Source organism: Pteropus alecto, unplaced genomic scaffold, assembly GCF_000325575.1.
Source record: "Pteropus alecto unplaced genomic scaffold, ASM32557v1 scaffold21, whole genome shotgun sequence".
In the NCBI taxonomy this organism is placed as follows: domain Eukaryota; kingdom Metazoa; phylum Chordata; class Mammalia; order Chiroptera; family Pteropodidae; genus Pteropus; species Pteropus alecto.
This window is the reverse complement of record NW_006436282.1, coordinates 14,123,288-14,134,340: the sequence shown is the minus strand read 5'-3', so window position 1 is coordinate 14,134,340 and position 11,053 is coordinate 14,123,288. Positions and strand designations below refer to the sequence as shown.

Genomic DNA, 11,053 nt, shown 5'->3' with positions numbered 1-11,053 from the left:
TGGATCAAAAACTATATATATGGTTGGTCAAATCCACAGATGCAGAACGCACAGATATAGAGGGCATACTGTACATCTTCGTATGCTATAATTTCAATTTGCTATGGTTTTTAGAATGATACTTATCTATGAGAGAATAAAATTAAATCAGTAAATCAGTAAATATCTTTTCTGTGCAAATAGTAAAGGAATTAAAAATGATTTGTTTCTTCTCAGAACCCATACCAAAACAGTTTTATCATCAGAGAATCGCTGATTACTTAGGATGTCAAGAATATTTAACTTCCTTGTATAAGTTAAACATGAGAAGTCTTTGATTTTTTTTTTCTTTTTAGTTTACCTAGTGCATTTTTTACCTCATTACTTCCGTGGCATGGAAGACAGCAAAATGACCTAAAACTGCCCCAGGTTCTCCAGAACTGCTGACACAGTTATGCTTCTGAGAAACTGGGCCCTCAAACTAATTCTCCTCAGATTCCCAAATGATAAAGATACTTAGTGTAAGTTTATCCCTTTTTCGATAATGAATCACAAAGGATGACAATTCCCTGACCCTCTTAATTCCTATTCTATTGCTCTTCTTTCCTGGAGCTCTTCACATACATATAGCTAGGCAAAGAAATGTGAGATAATTTTCCCTCTGTCGATTGCATGATATAAAATTATTGTTTATGTTTTTAGAGAAAGAGAGAATCTGGTAGAATTAAATAAGGAATCTGGGTAATATAGCACTTAAATTATTTTCCCTTTATTATTTAAATAACTATCCTGGAAGGAAGACGATTATACATTTTCATAACTTAAATAGCACTGAAATGCTATTTTTTATTGTTGTTGCTTTGGTAAAGTGTCTATCATTAATTACTTTATCTAATTAAACACATTAGCACTGGTTAAGAAATACAATTTTATTTCAAGTGTCACTTTGCAGCTAGAAAAAAAAAAAACTATAAGTGGTGTGCCTGTGGGAATAGATTATGCCAAGAGAGAACAAGAAACTAAGCTCGACTTAATTTATGGAGATTGAGTTCTATTCCTCTTTGATGAATATATTGAACTTGAAGCATTTTCTCCTGGTTTTTCCTCTAATGAAGAATAGTGACATCAAACATGGCAAACGGTGTGGTTCCTGAATTGGCTTGTGCTGTGAATGGTGTGCTGGAGACACTCATCTACCAGGTACTGGAAACCTTGGTCACTGTGGGATCTCAGCTGAGTTCTTTTGATGGAAGCCACGGCTATACCCCATCTGGGGAGGATTAGAGAGTCAGCCTTTGTTCAATGACTGGATAATGCGGGGTTATCAAAGCTCAAGCTCTCTACCTCAAAGTGAGACAGCTCTGAAGGACCACCGCATGAACTGGCCAGGACCTTTGTTGTGATCATGTCACAGTTCAACTTCTCCTATCCTGTGTTCTTCTGTCACTGACCGGCATTGATTCCAGGAATGCTCCCCGCAAAATCTCAGAATCTCACTCTGTTTCTCAGGTAACCAAGTTTCAAAAGCTCATAAATCCAAGAAACAAAATAAATAGCAATGGATACAGAATAGTGATAGCGAACACTGGAAGTGATACTGATAGTGAAGGATACTGATAACTCGATCTAGTATGTAAGTTAAAGTAATGATCCCCCCAAATATTCATGTTCCAATTCCTGGCACCTGTGAACATGTTATCTCACATGTCCAAAGGGACTTTAGAGATGTGATTCAGGTTAGCATCTCGAGATGGGAAATTATACTAGATTAACCAGAAGGGCCCAGTGTAATCACAAGGGGCCTTAAAAGTAGAGAAAGGAAACAGAAGAAATCAGAGAAAAATATGTGACAATGGAAATGAAGGCAGAATGATACATGAGAAGACCTCAATCTGCAGCTGCTGGCTTTGAAGGTGCAGAATGGGGGCCACAGCCAAAGAACACATGTAGCCTCCAGACATTGGAGAGTCAGAGAAACGAGTTCTCTCCAAGAGCCTCCAGAAAGAAATGCAGTTCTGCTGATACTGACTGCAGCACTTCTAACCTAAAGAACTGTCAGATTATAAATTTGTGTTGTTTTGAGCATCAAGTTTGTGGTATTTTTTTACAGCAGCAATTGTAAAGTAATACAGATTTCCTGTGTATGTTCGATTGTGTGAGCTGTCTAGGAAAACCAGTGTCATCATTTTACAACAATTAACATTGGATAACGCGGACTACCCGAGGTATTGAACTTGATCTGAGTAGATTTCTCACTGCCTGCCCCATTTTGGTGATCACATGCCATTCTCAACCTTTCTTGCTTATAGTGTGATCTACAGGCAGCTGGGTCATGCCTGCATGTGTCTTGACACATAACCACAGTTCAGAATACCATGGTGTTAGGGTGACAGTGTCAGGTGGCTTCATAAGATGGTCCTTGTAGTTCTTTGGATCTAGATCCAAATCCCGGCACTATAATTTACTAGCTGTGTGGCCATAAGTCAATTATCCAACTTCTCTGAGCTGCCTTTCCTCATCTATCAAATTGAGGTTACTGGGATTGCATATAACCTTACGGAGTTGTTATGAGTATTAAATTGCAACATGTTCTTTCACAGTGTCTGGCACAAAACAGGCACTTAATGAACATTTGTTATTTTTATTATTATAGCATAGTTCAATGGTTCATTCTTTCAACAAATATTTTGTGAGCCCCTACTGTATGCTAGGAATTGATTTCCCAAGTTGCTTAATCATCACATAAAGATAGAACTGAAATTGATTTTCAGGATTAGAGAATCCCAGATCACAGGTACAATACCTATTACTATATCCAGAATTAAATATTTATTTTATATTTAATAAATAAATTAGTTCATTAACGAATGGCTTTCATGATTTTTATTCAGTGTGGAAACTTCATGTTATCTATATGAAAATACCTTGGACCAGCCCAAAACATATAAATGCACACAGAGAATCTGAAAAATATAGCATTTTTCTTAGAGTCCTTGAAAAAAAAAAATGTGTTTTAGTAGACTTCATCAAAAATGGAGGGGAAAACTTCAGAGCACTTGAGGTTATGACCGAATATGTGTTTTTACCCTTAGGTTATTTGACTAGAACAGCATATGCACATTCAGTATTTCATTAAAAAGCACATTCCTGCAGAGACATTTTTTTTATATTTGCAGTGAAAGAATTTTATTTATTTTCCTATTGCAAGCTCTGCCAGAACCACATGGAAAAAGACCAAAGAATTTATTACCTTTATAAATCCATTCACCTAGTTTTGAAAAACTTTTCTCTAAATACCAATTAAAATAATTTTATTACTTTTAGTTCTTGTTGAAATGTTTATAAAGTCATCAAAGAAATAATTATAAAAATGTAAGACAAATAAAAGTATAACTATAAGCTTAATAAATCAAATGCAAACAAATATCTTTTATTAATCAAACTATAGAAACTATTTTGTGAAATCTAAAAGGATCATTCTAGGGATGGATAAGTATAATGTTTGAGTATAAGTAAACTTTTACACATTTATTTATTTCAATTATGAAGAGAAGGTCCAGTGAAATCAAACACACAAGAGGAAAGAAAGAATAAGAAATATCTGCCTCAGTGGGTTTGTATTGTGATGGTTAAAGTCTCTATTCTCAGTGGAAAATAGTGTCATCAATCGATCTGAACATGGCTAAAATAATTCTGTAAGTATTTCAGTGGATTCCAAAACCAATATCACAATCTTATACTATTAAAGCCAATGTGAAATTCATTACAAAATTACTAAGAGAGCTGAAAGAGCCTTCGAAATAGGTTAGTAGAAACTTCTCATTTTCTAGAGAAGGAAATTAAAGTCTAAAGAGCTTTACTACAATCCAGTTTATGAGTCACCCCAAATTAGAAGAATTTAGTTGTTGAATCTTTTGACCCCTCATGTGTTATCCAGTTTTATCAGCACCTCATTGAACAAGTTTAGTTCAAAATGACTTTTGACTGTTTTCCAAGATCCAGTCCACATTCAAGTGAGATTTGCTTCTAAAGCTTTTCCAGGAATGCGCCCCAGGGCTTTGAGAATAATTCTAAATAAGAGTAACAGAATGTCTCCAAGGCAAGCTAGTATCGTCTAGAGCAGCACTGTCCAATAAAAACATTTCTTAATAAATACATTGAAAAAGTAAAAGAAAATAGATGAACACATTTTAGTTATATGTTTATTTAATGCCACATATCAAATATAGAATTATTTCAACATGAAATAAATGTTAAAATTATTAATTAGATAGTTCATATTCTTGTTTTAATACTTAGTCTTCAAAATCAATGTGAATTTTATATTTAGAGCACATCTCAACTTGAACTAGACATAGTATTTCAAATGCTCAATAGCCAGTTGTGGCATGTGGCTACCATATTGGACAATACAGATTTGGAGTTATTTAAATTATTCAAATTCTGCATTAAAATTCAACTTCTTGATTTTAATTATAAACATGAATAATTTTTGAATAAATATTCAATTGGCGATTTTGGATTCCCTAAAATTAGAAATTGCTCTGTTCTCATGTTCTGGATTTCATATTACATGTATATTGAAACCCTCACGTCTTTCCTCTTTTTTTCCTTTTTATTTATGTCTCCCCCTTGTATGCTGTGTTCTGGGAGATTTCCTGTAACTGCTCTCTACTTCATTGGCTTAATTTTCGATAGTAGCTTAGTTCTTCAAGGCCTCCATTGCATGTTTAAATTTGATAATTTTGTTTTTCAATTGAGGGATTATTTTTTTAATGAAATTTATTGGTATGACATTGGTTAATACAATTATATAGATTACAAGTATACAATTCAATAACACATCATATGTATATTGCATTGTATGTTCACCACCCAAAGGCACTATTTTTAATCTGTTTATTCCCTTTGATAGATTTAATTTACCTTTGACTCTCCCTGATATTATAGGTTATATGTTTTTAATTTTCTCCCTTCATTGGGCTTATTTCATTTGATTACTCAGAATAAGTTTCCTTTTTTTTATAATATGTAATCTTTGCATAAATACTATGTTGGAGTCTATGGCCATGTCACCCTGAATATGCCCGATCTCGTCTGATCTCAGAAGCTAAGCAGGGTCGGGCCTGGTTAGTACTTGGATGGGAGACCACCTTGGAATATCAGGTGCTGTAGGCATTTAAAAAAAAAAGAAAGAAAAGAAAAGAAAAGAAAATTTTGTAAATATTATGTTGGTAATTTATTTCAAAATGCTGTGGCAAAGAAGTGGAATATGTGTGTTGGTTTAGCTAACTTAGTTCACATCTGAGGCTCAGGTATTTGAAGCAACTAAGCACATCACTTAACCAGCAAGGGGGTGCAAATAATATTATCTAAATGTACACCAAGAGAAACATCAACATAAAAGACTGTTGGAAATTATTTTGGTGAATTTTAGTGACATTCAAGATATGTGGTTCACCAGAATGGCAACACATTTCTGAAATGAACAACACGTAAATACCTAATTTGGCCTAGGTGCCGAACGCCTTTGCAGTAACACATGACATGTTACTGGAACTCTACATGGACCAGAGTCTGTGTTACAAAGAGAACTGTATAGTGAAACTCAACTACAAAGCAGACTGATGAGTCTAGTCACTCTGCTGTCAGATGAGTCTAGTCATTTTGACTCAATTTCTTGGGCAAAAGCCTCATCACTGTGCCTGAAAGCAGAGAATGCATTCAACCCCAAGTCTGCAAGAATATGCTGTATGACTGTATTTGTATCCTCCTATTAAAAAATGTAGTTCATGTGGCAGATTTGGTCTAAACTTACTTTCATTTTTCACAGTCCACCTGATAACTCGATTCCATACAGTATACTCTAATTCTCCAGAGGCTATCGATTATTGAACAGCCAATTGGATCAAGTCAGTTTAAAATGACAAGTTCAATCATTTTTTCCCATTACTTTCTTAATCTTCTCAAAGAAATATCTTCAATTCTCTTACTGTCATGTAAGTACCCATTAGGTGTTAGGTAGCTTTCTGTTAAAGAATATTTCTTATCAAAAGGGAAAGAAAAAAGTATGTTCTTTCCCCAGTTTTACTTGGTGGTATGTATTGCTGAAGAACTTCATCTTCTATGACTGGCATGCCTGGATATCCAGGTAATGTCCCCTGAAGCAGATGGGCATTCTTCTTCCAGGACTGAAGCAATCCCACCATCTTAGATGGGGTCAAGATTGCCTGCCTCTGTGACATCCTGCAATATTTGCTCAGGGCTTCTGTCTCTCACTATTTTCCTTTACCTGTCTCAGAGTACTCTTCTGGGTAACCATGGATGCTTGGAGTTCCAAGATATTATGGACCAGAGACAAGTAGGTTTGAAGACTCTTGAGAGTTTTGATTACATAATAATTTCCATTCCATGAGGGAAAGGCAAGAAAAGATTTTTAAAGCGCCAATATTACAAAATACCAGTCTCATTTCAATGTTACCTTTTCCTATCACGCAACAATCCAACCAAATTCCATTTTAAAAGTGGAATCAAAGGTATTTAACTCCTGTTACTTTGTCCTTCTATAGTTTTCAGTCTTATCCTACAAGAACAGCACTACTTTTGAGATGACCCAGGATTACATCAATTCTACAGATCCCAGAGGATGGGTTATGGCTGACCGCCATAAATAAAACATCTGTAGCTCCACTTCTACTGTCGACTGAGGGCTAACTGAGATAGCAAAACATCCTAAAATGTTTACTAGTGTTCAATAAAGGAAAGTCATTCTACAAATATAGGAACATTGACTGCAAATATTCATCTTAAAAACATAATAGCAGACTAGATCAGTCCTTTGCAAAGAAAAAAAAGAATTTATACTTTGCATTTATATATTTTGTTGTTAATTCATTCCAATTATATTTTAATATTAAGCATTCTTATAATTAATGTTTTCTCTTAATTCTTTTAGGCCTTCAAATTTTCAAATATGATAGTTATTCTTTTATTTTATATTTATATAATCAATCATTGAGAATATAAGCAGAAGGAAAGTTTAATGTTGTGGAATTAAAATCCCAACTTGAAAAATACACCAGAGACAACTCAGAATTCTTGACTTTTTCAAACATTTCATCTTTAAATATTTGTTGTATGATGTGTTTACTCTTTCCTTTCTCTGCCCTGGGAGAAAAGCTGAAAATGTGCTAATATTAGGAAGCCTAAGATTTGCTCTTTCGATCAACTCTCAGAAAATGTCTGCATAGTCCCACTGTATTCCCAACACACAGTATTCATTCAAGGCATTGTTCTTTTTTTCAGGCACACATTTAATAATATGAAAACTGCTTGTGTACACAATTACTAAAAGACAACTCAGAAAGGAATCTGATTTCATCTACTCATACCTATGATTTCAATTGTTAAAGGCTTAAAATGTATACTCCTTATGCATGAAAATTAGCCTGACACATAATCTTTTGTTTTCTCAAAAGAATCTGTGGAATTTAATTGGATCAAATTGTTTTTCCTTGTGATGGTCTTGTAATGAGGATGCTGCATAGTTGGAGGAGTAATGGATTGAAATAAACTGAGAGTCTCTGAAAATAAGCAAAGAATAATCCTCAAACCATTAATCCTAAGTGACTCCAAAACTGATACTTTCTAAATCTAAATGAAAATAAAAACAAAACATGATACTATATTTTTTGCTCAAAATACTTTAAATTATTATATTTGAGGTCCAGTGAAAGATGAATTATTTGAAAGCTATTTGGGAGGATTGCAGCAACAGAGCAAAAGCTTGTAGTTCAGGTAGAAAGAACATGGATGTCAAAAAAAGCATCTGTCAGAAGGAAAATTCTGAACCCTGATAGTTCTCACTTCCAATTATAGCAACAGATACAATGTAAAAAAAAAAAAAAATGCTGCAATGATTTTTTTCAACCAAAATCATGTAAAAGATAAACTCATGGCCTCATAGCTAATGAGTAACAATGAAATATTTTCTCTTAACCTTTTCTATTTTATCTAACTTGATCACCTATTTGAGGAATAGCTCTTGAAAAGCTATTTTATAAGGAATAAAATATCCCTTTCCAAAAGGTATAGTCCTAAGGATTTAGAAATGTGGTCCTGAGGATTAGAAAGAATTTACTTAGTGGGGGAAATTATACAGTGATTTAAGCACACTACTGTTACAAATTGTATTAGGGATTTTACAGAGGGATTCGATGTAATTCCTTAAACACTGCATTGTTAAAGCTTAGAGTATGATCTTACCAAAGAGATTATATTATTAAAAAGATTGATGAAACCCATTTACCAATACAAGGGGATTATGCTTATCTTTTAAAGGATAGCCAGATTGTTCAACATTGCTAAAGTCATCAACAAACAGAATAGAAAATAAGCAAAGGAATGCATTTATAAGGAAAATATCATTATGTTTTGAATTCCAAAGTGATAAAATTTAGACACACACACACACACACACTCAAATACATATTTCTTATCGTTACTCATTCATGGGACCTATTTAAATAATGTCTGAGAATTAGCACTAGTTCTAGTGTCAATAACTCAGCACTTTTGAATTTGAATCCTAACATAGAGAGGAGCATTTCTTGAGAAATAAAATAATTTTGTTAAAATTTCTTGCAGTTTCAAAATTTGTTAAGCCAATAAGACAGAATGACATTATCTTAGAAAGCAGCCTAAACAAATTGTGACTTTTATATATGAGACTTTTTACACCAGTCTTATTTACAGAAAATAAGTAAAGTGCAAGAAATGTACTTAAAAATTAGGACATTATAGAGAGCCAAACTATATTTAGTCTACTGAAATAGCTTATAAAACAAGTTAACATATAATACATGAAAACATTTTTGTTGTTTTCAAATAATACAAAGCTTAATATTCTATAAGGAAAACATTCAACCAAACCTGTTTGTATCCTCATGTCTCATAGTCTCCATTGAAAAATCATTTCTATAATTATAGGCTTGTTCTTTCATAAGATATTAACATAAATATACAATATATATTCATGAATCTTCAATATGCAACTTAGAAAAAAGGGCAGAATTAAGTCATATTTATCGAGTAACATTGATTGTTTTTTGACTTTCCTTTTCTTCAATCCAGTGCCTGGAACTTGGTAGAAGGTGCTTTAAAAATAAATTTTAAAATGTAGAAGAATATCTGTATCTTATTAATCTAGAGGAATAACATGAGTAAATAGAAAAGAGCCAGAGATATCCTGTTTCACCCAAGATCATGTTCATGTCACTTTTCTAAAAGTAGAAGCTATTACTGACCTTAGCCTGGTTTGTATTTCAGAATATTCTATATGTTCCTCATGACACTTCAAATACAATAAAAATTACCCTTCTTAGGAGGTGTAGAAATGTACTCGAATGTGGTTATTATAGCTGACTACATTATCACAGTTTATCCCTGTCTTCACCTATAATACCATCAGATGACTCTCAAGTCAATACAGCTAAATCTACTTTACCATTTAAACCAAAAGTTGAATTGTCCATTGGACATTTGTATACCTGACCAATATTGATTGTTTGTTCCATATCCAAAAGTAAACACATTAACTCCTCCTCCCACCTTTTCTATCTCACATTTAATATTCTTTCAACATACTTTATTGTTGTTGGTTACAAGATACTTATAATTGTCCATCTAATATCCATTTCTCCTTGTTTAACAACCCAACACTCAATGTATTCAGAGTCTATGGCCACGCCACCCTGAACAAGCCCGATCCTGTCTGATCTCAGAAGCTAAGCAGGGTCGGGCCTGGTTAATATTTGGATGGGAGACCACCTAGGAAGACCAGGTGCTGTAGGTGTGAAAAATAAAAAATAAAGGGTAGTAAGCTGACAAGGTTCTTGCAATCTGTGAGGTCAACCAAGGATTAACTCACCTAAAAAAAAAAAAGTGTATTCAGAATGGAAAGTGTTCAGATAAAATACAACACATCCCAGCCACCCTTGCCATTAGGTATGACCATGCTACTAAGTTCTGGCCAAAGAGATATATGTAGTTGTTAAGTGGAAATTCTGTGGGCATTTTAAAAGGGAGAGAAAAGACTGCGCTGTGCTCATCTTGGCACTTTCGCTTCCCGCTCCCTGCCTGATATATAGAAATGATAGTTGAACTCTAGTAACCACCTTGGACAATGCAAATTCTACTGAGGAAGAAAAACAGATTGAAGGAGTCTGGGGTCTCTGCTAACACTGTGTTGCTAACTATCTAAGCCTAGAACACTTATCATCACACTTATCTCATCTAAGAGAGAAACAAACTGCTTCTTATTTTAACCACTATTATTTCTGGTAAATGTTACTGGCAATATAAGGCAATTTCTTACTAATACAGTACACAAACAAAGTCCCCAAGAGTCCTCTAGCATTTCTCTCTCCTTTGTAATTCACCCTAGTAGCCAATTAATCACCAAGTCCTGTCAGTTTAATTTCTTAAACTGATTTCAAAATTTTTGCTTTCTCACCATCCTCACTTTCATTGCTTTAGTTCAAACAGTCCTCATCTGTCACCATACCATTGCAGCAGACTCTAACTCATCCACTTTCAGCCTCAGTACCCTAAGGTATATCATCCACGCCACCGCCAGAGTCTTCTCTCTGAAATGACTGATTATACTCCTTTCTTCTCCCCCTCAAGTTCAGATACCTTCACTGACGAATATCCAATCAGGTAATATATATCTATATTTTTTAGTGTGCCAAAAGATAGGAATCCTGAGTATTGGCCTTATCTGTGGTCTTATGCTTTAAAAATATCAAAACACTGAATATCCTTTCTGGGCCTTGTTAATGAGTTTATTTTGGGGAATGCCTATTCATAGACTGTTGGCTATAAAACTCTCATTCATCAATTAGAAATGTGCTCAGATTTCTCTTTGAAGATTTCAAGACTCTCTTACCTGCTACATACAATCTCTACTCTGTAAAATTCATTGTGCACAATTCTATTGTTCTATATGACACTGTATCATTATTATTTATTTATATGCTTGTTTCCTTTACAAGACTATGGACAACCAACCTAA

The 11,053-nt window shown here is 34.0% G+C and overlaps 2 pseudogenes; both read left to right on the top strand.

The window, feature by feature from the left end:
* The first annotated feature begins 5,038 nt into the window (after positions 1–5,038).
* On the top strand, positions 5,039–5,157 carry LOC112479941 (annotated as a pseudogene).
* A 4,556-nt stretch (positions 5,158–9,713) lies between these two features.
* On the top strand, positions 9,714–9,832 carry LOC112479850 (annotated as a pseudogene).
* Positions 9,833–11,053: the final 1,221 nt, after the last annotated feature.